The sequence below is a fragment of the Ranitomeya imitator genome, chromosome 1 (genome assembly GCF_032444005.1).
Source record: "Ranitomeya imitator isolate aRanImi1 chromosome 1, aRanImi1.pri, whole genome shotgun sequence".
NCBI lineage: Eukaryota > Metazoa > Chordata > Amphibia > Anura > Dendrobatidae > Ranitomeya > Ranitomeya imitator.
The window spans coordinates 172,245,324-172,268,851 of record NC_091282.1 but is presented as its reverse complement, the minus strand read 5'-3'; positions in this window follow the sequence as shown (position 1 = coordinate 172,268,851).

Sequence of the window (23,528 nt, the reverse complement as noted above, 5' to 3'; positions counted from 1 at the left end):
TCCAGTCCAAGACTGGGTTATGAGTTTGTAACCATGGCAGACCAAGCACTAAGACATCATGTAAATTATACAGTACCAGGAAGCGAATCACCTCCTGATGAACGGGAGTCATACGCATGGTCACTTGTGTCCAGTACTGAGGTTTGTTCATAGCTAAAGGTGTAGAGTCAATTCCTTTCAAAGGAATAGGGACTTCCAGAGGCTCCAGACTAAACCCACAGCGGTTGGCAAATGACCAATCCATAAGACTCAGGGCAGCGCCTGAATCCACATAGGCATCGACGGAAATGGCTGATAATGAACAAATCAGAGTCACAGACAGAATGAACTTAGACTGTAAAGTACTAATGGCAACAGACTTATCAACCTTTTTTGTGCGTTTAGAGCATGCTGATATAACATGAGCTGAATCACCACAATAAAAACACAACCCATTTTTCCGCCTATAGTTTTGCCGTTCACTTCTGGACTGAATTCTATCACATTGCATTGTCTCAGGTGCCTGTTCAGAAGACACCGCCAAATGGTGCACAGGTTTGCGCTCCCGTAAACGCCGATCAATCTGAATAGCCATAGTCATAGACTCATTCAGACCTGTAGGCGCAGGGAACCCCACCATAACATCTTTAATGGCCTCAGAAAGGCCATCTCTGAATCTTGCAGCCAGGGCGCACTCATTCCACTGAGTAAGCACCGACCATTTCCGAAATTTCTGACAATATATTTCTGCTTCATCTTGCCCCTGAGAGAGAGCCAATAAAGCTTTTTCAGCCTGAATCTCTAGGTTAGGTTCCTCATAGAGCAAACCCAATGCCAGAAAAAACGCATCCACATTGAGCAACGCAGGATCCCCTGGTGCCAATGCAAATGCCCAATTCTGAGGGTCACCCCGCAGGAAAGATATAACAATTTTGACTTGCTGAGCAGGGTCTCCAGAGGAGCGAGATTTCAAAGAAAGAAACAACTTGCAATTGTTCCTAAAATTCAGAAAACTAGATCTATCTCCAGAAAAAAACTCTGGGATAGGAATTCTAGGTTCAGACATAGGAGCATGTACAACAAAATCTTGTATATTTTGAACCTTAGCAGCAAGATTATTCAGGCTGGAAGCCAAACTCTGGACGTCCATGATAAACAGCTGAGGTCAGAGCCATTCAAGGATTAAGAGGAGGTAAGACGCAGCCAGGCTGCAATTAAGGCTAGGCAGCAAACTCTGAGGGGAAAAAAGAAAAAAAAAAAAAAAAAAACTTCCTCAGACTACTTTTCCTCCTACTTCAGCCAATACGATTACCACTTTGTGGCCGGCTATACTGTCATGATCCCAATGGCAGGGGATCACAAAAGGACAAGCACAAAAAAACAAAACAAGCTCTAGGGTGATGGAAACTGAGCTGACCGCGATCCTGAACCTAAACACACAACTAGCTGTAGCCGGGGAACGTGCCTATGATGATTCCTAGACGTCTCGCGCCAGCCGAAGGACTAACTTCCCCTATTAGAAGAAACACAGACCTCTCTTGCCTCCAGAGAAACACCCCACAGAAATAGCAGCCCCCCACATGTAATGACGGTGAAATGAGAGGAAAGCACATACGTAGTTATGAAAACAGATTCAGCAAAATGAGGCCCGCTAAAGCTAGATAGCAGAGGATACAAAAGTGAACTGCGCGGTCAGCGAAAAACCCTACAGAAAACCATCCTGAAATTACTTGAACTCATGTGCCAACTCATGGAACATGAGGAGTAATATCAGCCCACTAGAGCAACCAGCAAAAAGGAATCACATATCTGCAAGCTGGACTAAGACAAAAATTAAGCAAAACGTGGAACAGGAAAATCAAAAACTTAGCTTGTCCTGAAGATTACAGAAGCGGGAAGCAGAGGTAACAAGACACACTGATTACATTGATAGCCGGCGAGGAAATGACAAGAAAGCCAGGTTAAATAGGAAACTCCCATATCCTGATAGAACAGGTGGACACCAGAGACCACAGAAAACACAAGTCACCCAGTACCATCTGTAACCACCAGAGGGAGCCCAAAAACAGAATCCACAACACTATATAGGAGATGACACACAGATATATACTATATACAGGAGGAGATGACATACAGGTATATACTATATACAGGAGAGATGACATACAGGTATATACTATATACAGGAGCAGATGACCTACAGGTATATACTATATACAGGAGGAGATGACACACAGGTGTATACTATATACAGGAGCAGATGACTTACAGGTATATACTATATACAGGAGGAGATGACACACAGGTATATACTATAAACAGGAGCAGATGACCTTCAGGTATATACTATATACATGAGGAGATGACACACAGGTATATACTATATACAGGAGTAGATGACCTACAGGTATATACTATATACAGGAGGAGATGACATACTGTTAGGGCTAGCGGAACGCACCGAGTAGAAATAGTTATTTATTATAAATGGTGTGTTCGCAGCCCGGGGTCCACCGTACAGGAAGAACCTGCTGCTAGTGAATGGTGGCACAATATGGCGGTATAGACTAGCTCTGTTACCTCACAGAGCAGCCGCGAGAAGAAAGCACTGCGTCCTGTTAGCCTCACAGGAGCACAAGCTTACTGCCAAGCTGATAGCAGTCTGTGGTTAAGCAACATGCAATCTCCTCACCGGAGAAGCCGGTATTCTGACAGTCTGATGTGTGATCTGTAACGGAAGTGTCGACCCATTCACCACTCTAACGGTTACTGGTTTGGCAAGCATAACCAGAGGTATTGCGTGGCGCAGAGCAAAAGCAGAAGACATAAAATTTCCTTCTGCTTCTGAATCCACACAAAGCTCTACTGTAAGAGTGGATGTGCCTAACAGGATTGTCCCTTTAAAGGACAATTTGGAGGAAAATGCAGCTGTGTCCAGTGAACCTCCTCCAATGGTCACTAGACGCGATCGTTTTCCCGACCGCCGTGGATATTTATTAGCGTAATGTCCCGGTAGCTGGCAATTTTTACACACCACAGGTACTCGAGCGGTCTGAGACCTAGGTCCTGCTCGAGAAACCTCCATGGCCTCATGGGAGTCGGACGCCATAACAGGAGATTCTAGAGGTTTGGCAAAGGTGGGAGCCAGCCGAAACCTCTGCCTACACTGGGTCCGCTCCAACCTCCGCTCGTTAAAACGGAGATCGATGCGGGTAGCTATAGTAATAAGCTCCTCCAGTGTGATGGGAATCTCCCTGGTGGCCAAGGCGTCCTTTACATGATCTGCCAGTCCTTTCCAGAACACCGGAATAAGGACTTTATCCGGCCATTCCAGCTCAGAAGCTAGAGTCCGGAATAGGATGGCGAACTGGCTGACCACGGACGAAGCCTGAGTAATTGCCAACAATTGGAGCGCGGTATCGTGGGTGACACGGGGTCCCAAAAAGACCTGCCTCAGAGCGTCCAGGAAGATAGGAGCACTCTGTACCACACGATCACCACGTTCCCAAAGCGGCGTTGCCCACTCCAACGCCCTGCCCGACAAAAGAGACAAAATGAATCCCACCCTCGCCCGTTCCGTAGGAAAACGTGCAGCCAGCAGCTCGAGATGTATGGAGCACTGGCTCACGAATCCCCGACATAGCTTACTGTCACCAGCAAACTTGTCTGGAAGCGGGAGACGGGATAAGGTCGGAGCAGGGATGGCAGCGGACAAACTGGCTGCAGCTGCACTTGCAGCCTGAACAGCGACAGCAGTAACGTCCACAGCTGAGGTTGCACGCTCTAGAGCCGCCAACCTACCCTCCAACTGCTGGATGTACCGCTGTAGACGCTGACCGTCCGCCATTTACTAGCCAGACCCTGGCGCTAGTATTATGTTAGGGCTAGCGGAACGCACCAAGTAGAAATAGATATTTATTATAAATGGTGCGTTCGCAGCCCGGGGTCCACCGTACAGGAAGAACCTGCTGCTAGTGAATGGTGGCACAATATGGCGGTATAGACTAGCTCTGTTACCTCACAGAGCAGCCACGAGAGGAAAGCACTGCGCCCTGTTAGCCTCACAGGAGCACAAGCTTACTGCCAAGCTGATAGCAGTCTGTGGTTAAGCAACATGCAATCTCCTCACCGGAGAAGCCGGTATTCTAGGGGCTTATTTCAGCCGGTTCCCTGAACACTCTCATACAATCTCCTCACCGGAGGAGCCGGTATTCTAGGGGCTTATTTCAGCCGGGTCCCTGAACACACTTATGCATAACCACACTGGCGCAAAGCACATATGACTTGATACTAGCGCATGGCCGTGCGGCCATGCGAGCCTTAACCCTGCTGTTCTGTTGGTCAAAAATGACCGACTTTGAACTTCAATATTCTTTAAAGTATTCAAGATGCGGCTCTGAAACCCGTGGCCGACCGACCCATCCTCATTTAAGTCAATCAACCACAAGTTTCAGAACCGCATCTTGAACACCCCAAAAAATACCAAAGTTCAAAATAGGTCTCCCCAGACCGAACAGAACAGCAGGGTTAAATAGTTGCAGCATGTTTAGGACCTTTCAAAGAAGGACCAATGGCGTGCTGCAGCACCTGAGCATGTGACCCTAGATCTCCACTGAGAGATCTCGCCCTGGGCATGCTCAGAGTGCAAAGCAGGATTTAGTCCTAGCAGCTACAAGGACCTTAGCTGCAGTATCTGATCATGTGACACTCGAACTCCACTGAGAGATCTTACTCTGGGCATGCTCAGAATGTGAAAAGCAGGACTTAGCCCCAGAAGCGTCCGCTCGCCGCTGCCCAGCACTGACTTCAATGGCAGAAGCAGGAAACGCAGCAGTAACTCTTAGCACAGAGTCAGACTGAGCGAGACGCTGGGATCGACGTCTCCGCTGAGCAGGCTCCACTGCGGCAGGAGAAGAATGGGAGACCGCAGCGGAGATGGCCCGAGATTCCCCCTGTGCAGAGGCAGGAACTCGACCCCTAACACATACAGGTATATGCTATATAGAAGATGACATACAGGTATATGCTATATACAGGAGGAGATGACACACAGATATATACTATATACAGGAGGAGATGACATACAGGTATATACTATATATAGAAGGAGAAGACATACAGGTATATACTATATATAGGAGGAGATGACATACAGGTAAGTACTATATACAGGGGAGATGACACACAGCAGGAATATACTATATACAGGGGAGATGACAAACAGGTATATACTATATACAGGAGATGACATACAGGTGTATACTATATATAAGGGAGATGACAAACATGTATATACTGAGGTGAAAATGAGAGGTGTGAGGTGAAAATGAAAAGGTGTGATTGCAAAATGAGATGAGTGAGGGAAAATAGTGGAGTGATCGGAAAATGACAGATGTGAGGTCGAAATGACAAGTGTTAGGGGGGAATGAGAGGAGTGAGGGAGAAAATGAGAGGTGTGAGGGACAAAATTTGAGATGTGAGGGGGAAAATGAAAGATGTGATTGGGAAAATGAGAGGTATGATGGGAAAATAAGAGAAGTGAGGTGCTATAACTAACCACAGATATTTACTATGCCCAGGCAACGCCGGGCTCTTCAGCTAGTAAGCAATAAAGTAGACAAGGTATAAAATCTGTCCTTAGAGTGTAGGTAATATTTTTTGGACTATATTGCACTATGCAAGTAAAATAATAAAGAACAACGATTAGCTTAACAATACCAAAGATAATGACTTTTAAATATGTTAAGTCAAAATGCAACAAAAATAAACTATAATAAAACATATTGGAGAAATCAATAGCGCATATCATTGATTGAAAAGATGATCTTCTTTCTCGCCATAAATATATCTAATATTTATAGGCTCTGAAATCTGTAGAAAAAAAATTAAATTGCTAAATGATATTATTAAACAAACTATCAATATTTATCTTTAATTTTCTATATCTTTAAAGAGGTTATCCACTACATTTGCATGGATGACCTAATTGGTTTGTATTTTTTTGCTGGGGTAGGCAATATAACTATGGACCTCCCCGACCTTATAATATCAAACCCCAGCTTTACCTTAGCTGGTTATCAAAAATGGAGGGAACCCCACGTCATTGTTTAAAAATATATATATACAAAAAGTATATATTGCATACTGTATTTAATCAATGTGCTTTCCATATGTGTATGCTTGTTGTAGGAAGGTATGCTCGTTAGTCAGTTTGTACATAAATGTAACAGATAAATGATGTGAAAGCTGTAATTTTTAAAGCAGGAATAATTTTTTATTCCAAACTTGACAATGTATAAAACTTTCCTTACCACTAATCAAGCTGGTTTTAATGGTGACAATAAGAGAATTTCTGTATTAGGGTAAGTTCACACAGGGCGTTTTTGCTGCTTTTTTTCTGCAGCAAAACCAGATCTTCATAGCAGGGAAGAAGCTGTGTCAAAAAACGCAGGTTATGGTGTGTTTTTGTTGCATATTTGGTGTGTTTTTTGGTGTGTTTTTTTCTCTTTGTCCATGCTAATGTCCTTGAGTTTTCAGCAGCAAAAACGCAACAAATAATGATACCTGCGCTTTTGTAGCGTTTTTTCAACACCTATTCAAAACAATGAGTGAAAAACGCTGACAAAAGCAGCAAAACACTGAAAGAAGTGATATGCTCTATGTCCAAATCCGCAGCAAAGCACAAAATACTGATCACACACAAAAACAATGTGCGTGCATGAGATTTCTGAAATCTCATAGGCTTTGCTGGTACTGTAAAAAGCAGCTGAAAATTAGCATAAAAAAGTAGCAAGAAAAGCAGTAAAAACGCCCTGTGTGAACTTACCCTTAGGCTATAGAAAAGTGTTTTTTCAAGTTGAGTTTAACAGATGATAAATTAATGCTGATTATATGTGGATAGTAGTATCCTTTCTGCTAATGATGTATAATTCATTTTTTTACTCCACCTCAAAAATATCTCCAGAATCCATCCTTTCCTCAACCGTCAGTCTACTAAAATGCTTGTGCATGCCCTCATCATCTCCCACCTTGACTACAGCAACATCCTTTTCTGTGGCCTCCCTGCTAACACTCTTGTACCTCTCCAGTCCATCCTTAACTCTGCTGCCCAAATAATTCATCTCTCTCCTCGCTACTCCTCTGCTTCCCCCCTCTGCAAATCTCCCATTTCCTCAGCGTATACCATTCAAATTACTAATACTAACCTACAAAGCTATAACCTGTCTCCTCCATATATCTCTGAACTAATCTCCCAATATCTTCCCTCACGTAATCTTCGGTCCACCCAAGACCTCCTTCTCTCCTCCACACTTATTCGCTCCTCACCCAACCGCCTCAAAGACTTCTCCCAAATATCCCCCATCCTCTGGAATTCTTTGCCCCAACATGTCTGACTATCAACCACATTCGGATCCTTCAGACGGAACCTGAAAACCCACCTCTTCAGGAAAGCTTACAGCCTGCACTGACCCGGCTGCCTCCTCACCACTACCGAAGCTACCGCCTCTCCAACACCGGAGCTCCTGCAACCCTCAACCTATTGTCTCCTACCCCACCATCCTGTAGAATGTAAGCCCACAAGGGCAGGGTCCTCGCCCCTCTGTATCAGTCTGTAATTGTTAGTTTGCTTACTGTAAGTGATATCTGTAATTTGTAAGTAACACCTTTGCATGTACAGCACCATGGAATCAATGGTGCTATATAAATAAATAATAATAATTTAAGTGTTTAATTAAAGTGCTTCTTGCTCTATTGACAAAACCAGAGATTATTTGGACAGCCATAATGCTTGAGAAATATATCTAGATATTATTTCCTACAAGAAATAATAAATGATCAATAAAGCCTGCCATATACCTTAGATGGTTGTCAGCTGAACAATGCTTCAGTATCTCATTTGGCCAACACAGACATCTCATCCGTCTCTCCCATACACAGAAGCGCTTGTTCTCTGCTTCAAAGCTGCTGACCAACATGTCTGGTGGTAGCTTATTTCCGAAAGAACAAAGTGTTCAGCTGTTTTAAATCAGACATGCCCGATCGACATCTCCCCCACAATCAGTTCCCCCAACTTGATTTAAGTTGTGGCAATACATAACTGTGCTTGGATGGGGTTTTTTTGTAAGAAAAGGCTTCCATCTTGCCACCATCTTCTCCAGTAATTGCCAAAAATTCCTTCGGTTCCATCAATGTTGCTGTAGGCCATTTGGCAGCCTCCTGCACCAATTTTCTTCTTTTATTTTCATCAATTTGTGAAGGACATCCATTTCTAGGTAATGTGTCAATGTTGTGCAAATTTAACTAACTTCTTGATAACCATCTTCACAGTGTCCATTCAGAACACTTTCACACTTTCCTTAGAAGATATAGTGGTATCCCTGTTGGGAGTCTTGCCAAAAAAGGAACCCAATACATTCAGACTCATCCACCATTTGTCATATCCAAGGGGCAGGTCAGTAAATGACAACATCGATGTGGAACCAAGTACAGTACTATGTACTCTACCTCCTTTGACGAGGCAATCATGCGGGTCAAGAAGTTGGGAAGGGGCACCCTAATAGCCAAAACAGACATTGACGGGGCGTTCTGGTTACTACCTGTGCCTCTGAATAGTGTCCTCCCATTGGGCTGCTTCTGTGAAGGAGCATACTACATAGATCGTTGTTTGCTCATAAGGTGCTCCATATCCTGCTCACTATTTGAGGCATTTAGTTGCTTCCTCGAATGGGTTGTCATGGACGTTTCTATGAGGGCACATATTATCCATTACCTCGACGACTTCTTATGCCTGGGCCCAAAAGATTCGCCACAGTGTGAATACATGCAGTAGTCCACCTGTGAGAAGGAGAGAGCTTGAGGAAGAGTGGACACCCCAGAGCCGAGGGGTTAGATTGAGAAAGGAAGAAGGCGGTGTAGTTTGCTTCATGGGTGGGGTACTCTGCTGAGTAGCAGTAATTGCTACTAGGCCCAAAGTATTGCCTGGGCTAGATGCAGTTAAAAATTAGTCATTAGATAAACAGGCGGTGTAGCTTGCTTCATGGGTGGGGTACACTGCTGAGTAGCACAAAATTCTACTAGGCCCAAAAGGATTTCCTGGGCTAGATGCAGTTAAAAATTAGTAATTAGATAAACAGGCGGTGTAGCTTTCTTCATGGGTGGTGTACTCTGCTGAGTAGCACAAAATGCTACTAGGCCCAAAAGGATTTCCTGGGCTAGACGCAGTTAAAAATTAGTCATTAGATAAACAGGCAGTGTAGCTTGCTTCATGGGTGGGGTACTCTGCTGAGTAGCACAAAATTCTACTAGGCCCAAAAGGATTTCCTGGGCTAGATGCAGTTAAAAATTAGTAATTAGATAAACAGGCGGTGTAGTTTGCTTCATGGGTGGGGTACTCTGCTGAGTAGCACAAAATGCTACTAGGCCCAAAAGGATTTCCTGGGCTAGATGCAGTTAAAAATTAGTAATTAGATAAACAGGAGGTATAGCTTGCTTCATGGGTGGGCTACTCTGCTGACTAGCAGACACTGCTCCTAGGCCCAAAACTATTTACTGCCTTAGATGCAGTAAAAATTTAGATACACAGGCGGTGTAGCTAGCTTCACAGGCGGGCTACTCTGCTGGCGTGAAGACACTGCTACTAAGCCCAAAAAGATTTACTGGGTTAGATGCAGTAAAAATTTAGATAGATAGGCGGTGTAGCTAGCTTCACAGGCGGGCTACTCCGCTGATGTGCAGACACTGCTCCTAGGTCCAAAACTATTTACTGGGTTAGATGCCGTGAAAATTTAGATACACAGGCGGTGTAGCTAGCTTCACAGGTGGGCTACTCAGATGACTACCAGACAATGCTACTAGCCCAAAAGGATTGGCTGAGCTAGATTACACCAAATGCTGTGACAAACACTTGCACAGCACTGGCACAGACCTGCCTGGCAAAAAGTGCTATGAACTGCTGAAACCTACCCTGAAAAGGACTGATATTACAACTAGTCCCGACTCCCTAAACCTATCTCTCAGAAAATTTGCTCGCAAAAAAATACTCTTTATATAGCGCCCACAGCAGCAGCGGTGTCGTCTAACACTAAGCTGCAGCAGTGAGGAAATGGTGGCGACGGGGAAAATGGCTGGTTCTTATAGGGCAAGGACATGTGACATACACAGCCAATGACACATGCCCTTGCTTGTGTGCATCACATGCACATTGCTGTGTGTGTGCACTGCTGATAGGCTGAGAGACTGCACCACCCCACTGTAAATGCGGGAAAGAAAAAAAATAGAGATCGGCGTTATTTCAGCACAGATCTATACCCCGCCCCCCCCCCCCCTGCCCACTATACACTGAAACAGTCTATTAACAATGATAAACAGTTTTAATGTGCAAATCAAGTTAGGCTTTTGGTGAACGAACAGTTATCAAACAGAAACTTGAACAGACGAATTTTAAGCAAATTGTTCGAGTTCGACGAACGACTCAAACACCGCCCAAAACAGCTCGAATTTGAAATTGGCGAACAGTTCGACTCGAACACCGCTCATCTCTATTCAGCTTGTTTGCCAATGAATGTGTACAATTTATGGGTGATTAAAGATGAAAAAAGTTCTGAAATGATACTTCTTGGTAAGGTTTTTTTACATGACAAAAACCTGGAATTCTTACAGGGGTTTGTAAACTTTTAATATCCACTGTATTTAAAGAAATCTGTTATAAAATAGAGATAGGTAGGGAGCAAAGAAAGAAAAAAATTATTGGTCTTTGCCAACTAATGCCTCAGAAATAAAGAGATGTGTTCATTATTGATAAGCTTGTGGTTTTGACTTTATGTGAATAACAATTACTCACTGATTGTCTCAGGCAACTTTAGAACATCTTGTCTTTGTATTAATCATTTGTCAGTTGATCAGCAGCTTTATGGCAGAATCATATTTGAGGTACAGACTAATTCATGCCCCATTGTTTTTGTTGCTTGGCTGCTGTAAATATCTTGCCAGGTAATGAAATAATAGCCTGGCTTTCATGATTCTTTATGTGCATACTTTGCTTACTTGTATAACATTTTTAAAGCCAAATGTTTGTTCTTTCCTCTGTTTTAATCAAATCTTTCCACTTTGTGTCTAATGTGCATATAAAATATTGTAGTATATTTAGCAATAACTGATGCTCTAAGATAAACATTCTTTATTGAAATGTTTTTTTTCTTTTTATTGCTCTCTTGCACAATAGCTTCTAAATTGGATCACATGCATTCAGCACCATACATATTAAAAAGAGAAATGTAGTTTAGCAAAATTTCAATATGAATGTTCCAAGATCGTAACATATTCTTATGTGGTGATTATTTATGTCATCAGTATCAAAATAAATGTAAAAACTTTATGGAGTCTACATGACTCTAAATTGTGAGGTACCATCTGGTTATAAAATAATGGGCTTCAAAAAGACACTTGAATTGTGTTCAATTTGAGGAAAATTGTTAAGTAGAAAAATAAAATTTTGATTATTAAATTCTGTGCAAGCAATACCAAAATGAAAGGAGAGTAACAAACAGTATAAGTTGGTAATAGTAAAAATTAAAAATCTGCAGTACTGCTTTATCTATATTCTATTGCTGGAAATTAGAAATTAGATCTTTTGAAATTCAAATTTGCCAGCTTTGCATGAATCTCACTACTGGAAAGTTTGCAATCGCTCAGAAAATACAGGTGCTTCTCCCAAAATTAGAATATCATCAAAATGTTAATTTATTTCACTTTTCAATACAAAAAGTGAAACACATTGAAACACATATCTAATATATAAAGCTTAATGTGTGTGTGTATGTGTGTATGTGTGTATGTTTGTATGTCCGGGATTGGCATCTGCACCGTCGCAGCTACAGCCACAAAATTTTGCACAGTCACACGTCTGGACCCCGAGAGCGTCATAGGCTATGTTGTGAGGCGAAATTTTAACCCCGCGTGTTCCAATTCACTAAACAATTTTGCCCCTATCTACATAATGGGGAAAAAGTGAAAGGAAAAGTGTTGGAGGCGTCCCAGCTACAGCAACAAAATTTTGCACAGTCACACGTCTGGACCCCGAGAGCATCATAGGCTATGTTGTGAAGTGAAATTTTAACCGCACGCTTTCCAATTCACCAAACAATTTTGCCCCTATCTACATAATGGGGAAAAAGTGAAAGGAAAAGTGTTGGAGGCAAATTGACAGCTGCCGGATGTGAACAAGGGGGACTTAAAAAATGAGAGCAATGGCGCCAAAGAGTATATCCCGAACAGTTGCTAAGGTGGGGCCCCGACATGGGATACTCACCACACATGGGGATATGAACACACACACAAAAGGCGCCACAAACTACCACGTGCTTGAACACATATACCACCCACAGCACACATTTCACCACACATACGCCAACCTCGCCACATAAAAGTCGAAACACAAAAGTCGCCGCTCAAAACTCACCACGCGCAAAACTCGCCACATGCAAAACTAGACTCACGCAAAACTCGCCACACATGCAAAACTCACCTCATGGAAAACTCGCCACACGCAAAACTTGCACACGCAGAAAAATTGCCACATGCACAAAAGTTGCAACACATGCAAAAGTTGCCTCACACAAAACTTGCACATACTCAAAACGCACCACACATAAAACTCGCCACACGCATAACTCACCATGCACAAAACTTGCTGCACACAACTTGCTACACTAACCTGTCACATGCAACTCGACACACAAAAAGTTGCTACACGCATGTCGCCACACAAAACTCATCTCACAAAAGTCGCTACATGCATGTCGCCACATGCAACTCAACACATACAACTTGCCACATGAAACTCGCCCTAAAACACACACAAGTCTGGTATTATCCTTCAAAAATAAAAATCTGATTAATAAGCAGACAAACTACAAGAGCAACAAATGTACCATATAGGAAATACAGCAGCTGTCAGTCACATGACCTGTCTATTATGTGTATGTGTGAGCTAATATGTACTGCCAGAGGTGAGGGCTTCCTGTTGGCTGGGGATTTATCAGGCTGCCAATTTAGCTTACAAATACTGAGGTAAAAATACTGACCAAATAATGTGTGAATGCGGTCTAATACAGGAGGAGATAACACACAGATATATACTATATACAGGAGGAGATTACACACAGGTATATAATATATACAGGAGAAGAGGACACACAGGTATATACTATATACAGGAGAGATGACACACAGGTATATACTATATACAGGAGGAGATGACACACAGGTATATACTACATACAGGAGGAGATGACACAGAGCAAAAAAGGGGAGAAGCCAGCGCAGCCTAAGGTTAAGACGCAATACATAAAGTGCAAATGCACATATTAATTTCTAACTGTATTTTCAAAATGAGACATTTAGCAAACAATTGATCAATTCTTTGAGCCACCCCGCCTCTTCACGGCAATCTCATATTGGGGCAGTCCTACACTACGTTTTTTATATTCGCTGTGCCATAAAGGCCTCCTAAATGAACTAAAAGCAAGACCACATTAAAAGCATGCTGTACCTGGAGCATTACTGAGTCACCCCCATGGCGCCAGAGTAGGCAAGCGAGGATAAAGGTTGACCAGGTCCAGACAGACATTTCGGATCCAACCTCCACACTGCCCATCCAGAGCCACAGATGAAGAGTGAGACAGGCTGAGGCACAGGTGCATAATTAAACAAAGCCTGAGGCAGGGCAGGGCTGCTGTGTGTGTACAGCAGCCTATCAATCACTGAGACACAGAAAGAATGGTGCACATAACCAGGCGCGGCAACAGTGGTGGTCAGCCACTTACCAATAACAGAGCAAAAAAGGGGAGAAGCCAGCGCAGCCTAAGGTTAAGATGCAATACATAAAGTGCAAATGCACATAATAATTTCTAACTGTATTTTCAAAATGAGACATTTAGCAAACAATTGATCAATTCTTTGAGCCACCCCGCCTCTTCACGGCAATCTCATATTGGGGCAGTCCTACACTACGTTTTTTATATTCGCTGTGCCATAAAGGCCTCCTAAATGAACTAAAAGCAAGACCACATTAAAAGCATGCTGTACCTGGAGCATTACTGAGTCACCCCCATGGCGCCAGAGTAGGCAAGCGAGGATAAAGGTTGACCAGGTCCAGACAGACATTTCGGATCCAACCTCCACACTGCCCATCCAGAGCCACAGATGAAGAATGAGACAGGCTGAGGCACAGGTGCATAATTTAACAAAGCCTGAGGTGACACACAGGTATATACTATATACAGGAGCAGATGACACACAGGTATATATTATATACAGGAGGAGATGACACACATATATACTATATACAGGAGGAGATGACATACAGGTATATGCTATATACAGGAGGAGATGACAACCTGGTATATACTATATACAGGGGAGGTGACATACAGGTACATACTATATAGAGAGGCGATGACACTCAGGTATATATACAGTGGAGATGACACATAGGTATATACTATATACAGGAGGAGATAACATACAGGTATATACTATATACTGGAGGAGATGACACACAGGTATATACTATATACAGGAGCAGATGATACACAGGTATATACTATATACAGGAGGAGATGACTTACAGGTACATACTATATACAGGAGGAGATGACACACGTATATACTATATACAGGAGGAGATGACATACAGGTATATACTATATAAAAGAGCAGATGACATAGGTATATAGAGGAGATGACATACAGCAGGTATATACTATATACAGGGGAGATGACATATAGGTATATACTATATACAGGAGATGACATACAGGTATATACTATATATAGGAGGAGATGACATACAGGTATACAGTATAGTATATACAGAAGAGATGACATACAGGTATATAATATAGGAGATGACACATGGGTATATACAATATACAGGAGGAGATGACATACAGCAGGTATATACTATTTACAGGGGAGATGACATATAGGTATATACTATATACAAGAGAAGACATACAGGTGTATACTATATATAAGGGAGATGACAAACATGTATATACTGAGGTGAAAATGAGGGGTGTGAGGTGAAAATGAAAAGGTGTGAGTGCAAAATGAGAGGAGTGAGGGAAAATAGTGGAGTGATCGGAAAATGACAGATGTGAGGTCGAAATGACAAGTGTTGGGGGGAATGAGAGGACTGAGGGAGAAAATAAGAGGAGAGAGAGGGGGAAAATGAGAGGTGTAAGGGAGAAAATGAGAGGTGTAAGAGAGAAAATGAGAGGCATGATGGGAAAATAAGAGACGTGAGGTGCTATAACTAACCACAGATATTTACTATGCCCAGGCAACGCCGGGCTCTTCAGCTAGTATTATATAAAGTTATTACAAACAGAGTGATCTATTTCAAGTGTTTATTTCTGTTACTGCCTGAACCTGTATCTGGCTGACTCTAGCCTCTCAATGAGTTCATCAGCAGGGGTATATGCATCGATTTTGGATACCTCATTTAGCTTCCTATAATTGTGACAAAAGCGCCATTCTCCATCAGACTTCGGCACCAGGACAAAGGGGCTGGATCAGCAGCTCTTTGATCTCTCTATGGCGCCCAGGGTCAACATTCTCCTCGCCTCTTTCAAGATTACCTCTTGGCCAAGCGAGTACGCCCCATCCACAGATAGTGGAGAAACACCAAAAGTTTGGACACACTTCCTAATTTAAACATTTTTCTGTATTTACATGACTATGAAAATTGTACATTCACACTGAAGGCATCAAAACTATGAATCAACACATGTGGAATTATATACTTAACAAAAAGTGTGAAACAACTGAAAATATGTCTTATATTCTAGGTTCTTTAAAGAACCCACCTTTTACTTTGATGACTGCTTTGCACACTCTTGGCATTCTCTTGATGAGCTTCAAGAGGTAGTCACCGGAAATGGTCTTCCAACAATCTTGAAGGAATTCCCAGAGATGCTTAGCACTTGTTGGCCCTTTTGCCTTCACTCTGCGGTCCAGCTCACCCCAAACCATCTCGATTGGGTTTAGGTCTGGTGACTGTGGAGGCCAGGTCATCTGCCGTAGCACCCCATCACTCTCCTTCTTGGTCAAACAGCCCTTACACAGCCTGGAGGTGTGTTTGGGGTCATTGTCCTGTTGAAAAATAAATGATGGTCCAACTAAACGCAAACCGGATGGATGCTGCTGCAAGATGCTGTGGTAGCCATGCTGGTTCAGTATGCCTTCAATTTTGTATAAATCCCCAACAGTGTCACCAGCAAAGCACCCCCACCATCACACCTCCTCCTCCATGCTTCACGGTGGGAACCAGGCATGTAGAGTCCATCCGTTCACCTTTTCTGCATCGCACAAAGACACGGTGATTGGAACCAAAAATCTCAAATTTGGAATCAGACCAAAGCACAGATTTCCACTGGTCTAATGTTCATTCCTTGTGTTCTTTAGCCCAAACAAGTCTCTTCTGCTAGTTGCCTGTCCTTAGCAGTGGTTTCCTAGCAGCTATTTTACCATGAAGGCCTGCTGCACAAAGTCTCCTCTTAAGGGCTCATATTCACTTGCTTGAAATATGGCCGAGTCTCGCAGGTTAAAACACAGCTCTGCCGTCGGCACTCGAGAGCGGAGCGTGTGGCCGCACAGCAATACATGGAGCTGCATGCTCTGCTCCCAAGTGCCGGCGACAGAGCCGGGTGTTACCATGCGAGACTCGGCGGTATTTCACGCAAGTGAGTATGAGCCCTAACATTTGTTCTAGAGATGTGTCTGTTGCTAGAACTCTGTATGGCATTGACCTGGTCTGTAATCTGAGCTGCTGTTAACCTGCGATTTTTGAGGCTGGTGACTCAGATAAGCTTATCCTCAGAAGCAGAAGTGACTCTTGGTCTTCCTTTCCTGGTGCGGTCCTCAAGTGAGCCAGTTTCTTTGTAGCGCTTGATGGTTTTTGCAACTGCACTTGGGGACACTTTCAAAGTTTTCCCAATTTTTGGACTGACTGACCTTCATTTCTTAAAGTAATGATAACCACTCGTTTTCTTTTACTTAGCTGCTTTTTTCTTGCTATAATACAAATTCTAACAGTCTATTCAGTAGGACTATCAGCTGTGTATCCACCAGAATTCTGCACAACACAACTGATGGTTCCAACACCATTTATAAGGCAAAAAATCCCACTTATTAAACCTGACAGGGCACACCTGTGAAGTGAAAACCATTCCCAGTGACTACCTCTTGAAGCTCATCAAGAGAATGCCAAGAGTGTGCAAAGCAGTCATCAAAGCAAAAGGTGGCTTCGTTGAAGAACCTAGAATATAAGACATAATTTAAGTTGTTTCACACTTTTTTGTTAAGTATATAATACCGCATGTGTTAATTCATAGTTTTGATGCCTTCAGCGTGAATTTACAATTTTCATAGTCATGAAAATACAGAAAAATCTTTAAAAGAGAGGTGTGTCCAAACTTTTGGTCTGTACTGTATATACGGTATATATATATATATATATATATGTATATATGTATATATATATATATATATATACAGTTATATGTAAAAGTTTGGCCAACTCTATTAATCTTAAGCTTAATGTTTTATAAAAATTGTTTTTTTGCAACAGCTATTTCAGTTTCATATATCTAATAACTGTTGGACACAGTAATGTTTCTGCCTTGAAATGAGGTTTATTGTACTAACAGAAAATGTGCAATCTGCATTCAAACAAAATTTGACAGGTGCATAAGTATGGGCACTAGGGTTGAGCGAAACGGGTCGAACATTTTCAAAAGTCGCCGACTTTTGGCTAAGTCGGGGTTTCATGAAACCCGATCCGACCCCTGTGCGGGGTCGGCCATGCGGTACGCGACTTTCGCGCCAAAGTCGCGTTTCAATGACGCGAAAAGCGCCATTTCTCAGCCAATGAAGGTAAACGCAGAGTGTGGGCAGCGTGATGACATAGGTCCTGGTCCCCACCATCTTAGAGAAGGGCATTGCAGTGATTGGCTTGCTGTCTGCGACGTCACAGGGGCTATAAAGAGGCGTTCCCGCCGACCGCCATCTTACTGCTGCTGATCTGAGCTTAGGGAGAGGTTGCTGCTGCTTTGTCAGAAGCAGGGATAGCGTTAGGCAGGGTCCATTAACCACAAAACCGCTTGTGCTGCAGCGATTTGCACTGTCCAACACCACCCTCGGTGTGCAGGGACAGTGGAAGTTTTTTTTTTTTTTTTTTTCCCCTCAGCGCTGTAGCTCATTGGGCTGCCCTAGAAGGCTCCCTGATAGCTGCATTGCTGTGTGTACGCCGCTGTGCAAACCAACTGCTTTTTTCAAAGCACAAATCCTCTTGTTCCTTCCTTTCTGCACAGCTATCTTTTTTGTTTGTCCACACTTTTTATTTCATTTGTGCATCAGTCCACTCCTTATTGCTGCCTGCCATACCTGGCTGAGATTACTGCAGGCAGGGAGATAGTAGCTGCCTGCCATACCTGGCTGAGATTACTGCAGGCAGGGAGATAGTAATTGTAGGACATTCCCTGTTTTTTTTTTTTTTTTTTTTTTTTGGTGGGAGATTAAGATTGGCAATTTGGCATTTCTGCTAGAGTGCCATCCCTGTGTGTGCCATCTCTCTCACATAGTGGGCCATAGAAAGCCTTTTCATTTTTCTGTATTTTTTTTTGTGGGGTGTATAAATTCTCCCTGATAAAAATACAGTGGGAGATTAATATTGGCCTTTGGGCTTGTGTGCCAGTCCTGAGTGTGCCATCTCTCTCACAAATAGTGGGCCATAGAAAGCCTATTTTATTTTTTTTTGGGTTTTATAAATTCTCCCTGAAAAAAAGGGAGATTAATATTGGCCTCTGGGCTTGTGTGCCAGTCCTGAGCGTGCCATCTGTGCCAGCCCTGAGCGTGCCATCTCTCTCACAAATAGTGGGCCATAGAAAGCCTATTTATTTTTTTTTTTGGTTTTATAAATTCTCCCTGAAAAAAAGGGAGATTAATATTGGCCTCTGGGCTTGTGTGCCAGTCCTGAGCGTGCCATCTGTGCCAGCCCTGAGCGTGCCATCTCTCTCACAAATAGTGGGCCATAGAAAGCCTATTTAATTTTTTTTTTGTTTTATAAATTTTCCCTGAAAAAAGGGAGATTAATATTGGCCTCTGGGCTTGTGTGCCAGTTGTGAGCGTGCCATCTGTGCCAGTCCTGAGCGTGCCATCTCTCTCACAAATAGTGGGCCATAGAAAGCCTATTTAATTTTTTTTTTGGTTTTATAAATTTTCCCTGAAAAAAGGGAGATTAATATTGGCCTCTGGGCTTGTGTGCCAGTTGTGAGCGTGCCATCTGTGCCAGTCCTGAGCGTGCCATCTCTCTCACAAATAGTGGGCCATAGAAAGCCTATTTAAATATTTTTTTGGTTTTATAAATTCTCCCAGAAAAAAAGGGAGATTAATATTGGCCTCTGGGCTTCTGTGCCAGTCCTGAGCGTGCCATCTGTGCCAGTCCTGAGCGTCCCATCTCTCTCACAAATAGTGGGCCATAGAAAGCCTATTTTTTTTTTTTTTTGGGTTTTAGAAATTCTCCCTGGAAAAAAAAAGGGAGATTAATATTGCCCTTTGGGCTTGTGTGCCAGTACTAAGCGTTCCATCTCTCTCTCTCTCTCAGTCAGTGGGCCATAGAACGCCTATTTTTGGTTTTATTTGTTTTCTAAATTCTCCCTGAAAAAATCATTTTATTTTATTTGGTTTCTAAATTCTTCCTGATAAAATCATATTTTTTTTATTATTTTTTTTTCTAAAGTCTCCCTGAAAAAAAAAAAAAAAAACAGTGGGAGATTAATATTGGCCTTTCTGCTTGTGTGCCAGTCTTGACTCCTGGGTGCGTCATCTCTCAGTCAGTGGGCCATAGAACGCCTATTTTTGGTTTTATTTGTTTTCTAAATTCTCCCTGAAAAAATCATTTTATTTTATTTGGTTTCTAAATTCTTCCTGATAAAATCATATTTTTTTTATTATTTTTTTTTCTAAAGTCTCCCTGAAAAAAAAAAAAAAAAAACAACCAAAAAAAACAGTGGGAGATTAATATTGGCCTTTCTGCTTGTGTGCCAGTCTTGACTCCTGGGTGTGCCATCTCTCTCTCTCTCTCTCTCTCTCTCTCTCTCTCTCCAATTGTGGTCCATAGAAAGCCTATATTTTTTTTCCTTGATTTGGGTTCTAAAATCTACCAGAGAAAATAACTACATCAATCATTGGTAGAAAAATATTGGCCTCTGGGTTTGTGTGCCACTCCTGACTCCTGTGTGCGTCATCTCTCAGTCAGTGGGCCATAGAACGCCTATTTTTGTTTTTATTTGTTTTATAAATTCTCCCTGAAAAAATCATTTTATTTTATTTGGTTTCTAAATTCTTCCTGATAAAATCATATTTTTTTTATTATTTTTTTTTCTAAAGTCTCCCTGAAAAAAAAAAAAAAAAAAAAACAAACAAAAAAAAAAGTGGGAGATTAATATTGGCCTTTCTGCTTGTGTGCCAGTCTTGACTCCTGGGTGTGCCATCTCTCTCTCTCTCTCTCTCTCTCTCTCCAATTGTGGTCCATAGAAAGCCTATATTTTTTTTCCTTGATTTGGGTTCCAAAATCTACCAGAGAAAATAACTACATCAATCATTGGTAGAAAAATATTGGCCTCTGGGCTTGTGTGCCACTCCTGACTCCTGTGTGCGTCATCTCTCAGTCAGTGGGCCATAGAACGCCTATTTTTGTTTTTATTTGTTTTATAAATTCTCCCTGGAAAAATCATTTTATTTTATTTGGTTTCTAAATTCTTCCTGATAAAATCATATTTTTTTTATTATTTTTTTTTCTAAAGTCTCCCTGAAAAAAAAAAAAAAAAAACAAACAAAAAAAACAGTGGGAGATTAATATTGGCCTTTCTGCTTGTGTGCCAGTCTTGACTCCTGGGTGTGCCATCTCTCTCTCTCTCTCTCTCTCTCTCCAATTGTGGTCCATAGAAAGCCTATATTTTTTTTCCTTGATTTGGGTTCCAAAATCTACCAGAGAAAATAACTACATCAATCATTGGTAGAAAAATATTGGCCTCTGGGCTTGTGTGCCACTCCTGACTCCTGTGTGCGTCATCTCTCAGTCAGTGGGCCATAGAACGCCTATTTTTGTTTTTATTTGTTTTATAAATTCTCCCTGGAAAAATCATTTTATTTTATTTGGTTTCTAAATTCTTCCTGATAAAATCATATTTTTTTTATTATTTTTTTTTCTAAAGTCTCCCTGAAAAAACAAAAAAACAAAAAAAAAAAACAAAACCCCCCAAAAAATGGGAGATTAATATTGGCCTTTCTGCTTGTGTGCCAGTCTTGACTCCTGGGTGTGCCATCTCTCTCTCTCTCTCTCTCTCTCTCTCTCCAATTGTGGTCCATAGAAAGCCTACATTTTTTTTTCTTGATTTGGGTTCCAAAATCTACCAGAGAAAATAACTCCATCAATCATTGGTAGAAAAATATTGGCCTCTGGGCTTGTGTGCCACTCCTGATTCCTGTGTGCGTCATCTCTCACTCAGTGGCCCATAGAAAGCATATAGTTTGTTACATTTGTTTTCTAAATTCTCCCTGCAAAAATCTATTTTTTTTTTGGGGGGGGGTTTCTAAAGTGTTCCTGAAAAAAATAAAAATAAAAAAAAAATAATAGTGTGACATTAATATTAACATTTGTGCTTCAGTGACAGTCCTGCGTGTGGGGCATCTCTCTAATTTGCAGCCACCAAAAAAAGAGTGTGTAACATTGGGCCTGATTTTCGCTGTGGTCTCACCAACCTGTAAAGGGGTAGCTAAATCATACTGAAGTTATAGCTCACCGTGTAAGTTGTGTGACTGCAACAAATAACGTTAGTTTGGTTACGTTTTTAAAACAATGAGGAAGTCTAGTGGAAGAGGTCGTGGCCGGGGGCGTTCATTGTCAGCTGGTAATGAGGGTAGTGGTAGTGGTGGAGCATCAGGTGGTCGTGGGGAAAAAAATATTGCACCTAAGTCTGGAGCTGTGGAGCCAGGTTCGTCGTCCGGCTACACAAGGCCTCGAACGCTCCCTTTTCTGGGATTAGGAAAACCGCTTTTAAAGCCGGAGCAGCAAGAGCAAGTTTTGGCTTATCTTGCTGACTCAGCCTCTAGCTCTTTTGCCTCCTCTCGTGAAACTGGTAAAAGTAAAAGCAGCGCGTCGTTAGTGGATGTTCACGGTCAGGGACAAGTCACTTCCTTGTCCTCTTCAGCAAAAACAACAACAGAGAAGAATGCAGCAGGCGACACAATGGGTTACTCCATGGAGCTCTTTACACATACCGTCCCTGGCTTAGAAAGTGAAGCAGTTAACAGTCCATGCCCATTACAAGTTGAATCTGACATGGAGTGCACTGACGCACAGCCACAGCCAGACTACTATGCTGGTCCTTTGACTCAGACCACAACATTGCCCTCGCAGGGTGCTGATCAAGAATCAGACCCTGATGAGACTATGTTGCCCCATCACGAACGCTATACCACCGAACGACACGGTGACACAGACGAAGTTGCGCAGGAGGTACAAGAAGAGTTATTAGATGACCCAGTTCTTGACCCCGATTGGCAGCCATTGGGGGAACAGGGTGCAGGCGGCAGCAGTTCTGAAGCAGAGGAGGAGGAGGGGCCGCAGCAGGCATCAACATCGCCACAGGTTCCATCTGCCGGGCCCGTATCTTGCCCAAAACGCGTGGCAAAGCCAAAACCTGGTGGAGGACAGCGTGGCCATCCGGTTAAAGCTCAGTCTGCAATGCCTGAAAAGGTATCCGATGCTAGAAAGAGTGCAGTCTGGCATTTTTTTAAACAACATCCAATTGATCAGCGCAAAGTCATCTGTCAAAAATGTTCTACTTCCTTAAGCAGAGGTCAGAATCTGAAAAGTCTCAATACTAGTTGCATGCATAGACATTTAACCACCATGCATTTGAAAGCTTGGACTAACTACCAAACGTCCCTTAAGGTTGTTGCACCCTCGGCCAATGAAGCTAGTCATCAACGCAACATCCCTTCCGGCAGTGTAGGACCACCATTTAGCGCACCACCTGCTGTATCTGTGCAGGTATCTTTGCCAGGCCAAAGCAGTCAGGGTCAGGGAATCACCAGTTTCGTAGTAGGAAACACTGCATCTAGGGCACCGGCGGCAACAATACCATCTCCCACCGTCTCTCAGTCTGCCATGTCCACCGGCACCCCCGCTAGTTCCACGATCTCCAGCTCTCCAGTCCAGCTCACCCTACATGAGACTATGGTTAGAAAAAGGAAATACTTAGCCTCGCATCCGCGTACACAGGGTTTGAACGCCCACATAGCTAGACTAATCTCGTTAGAGATGATGCCCTACCGGTTAGTTGAAAGCGAAGCTTTCAAAGACCTGATGGACTACGCTGTACCACGCTACGAGCTACCCAGTCGACACTTTTTTTCCAGAAAAGCCATCCCAGCCCTCCACCAGCATGCTAAAGAGCGCATCGTCCATGCACTCAGGCAAT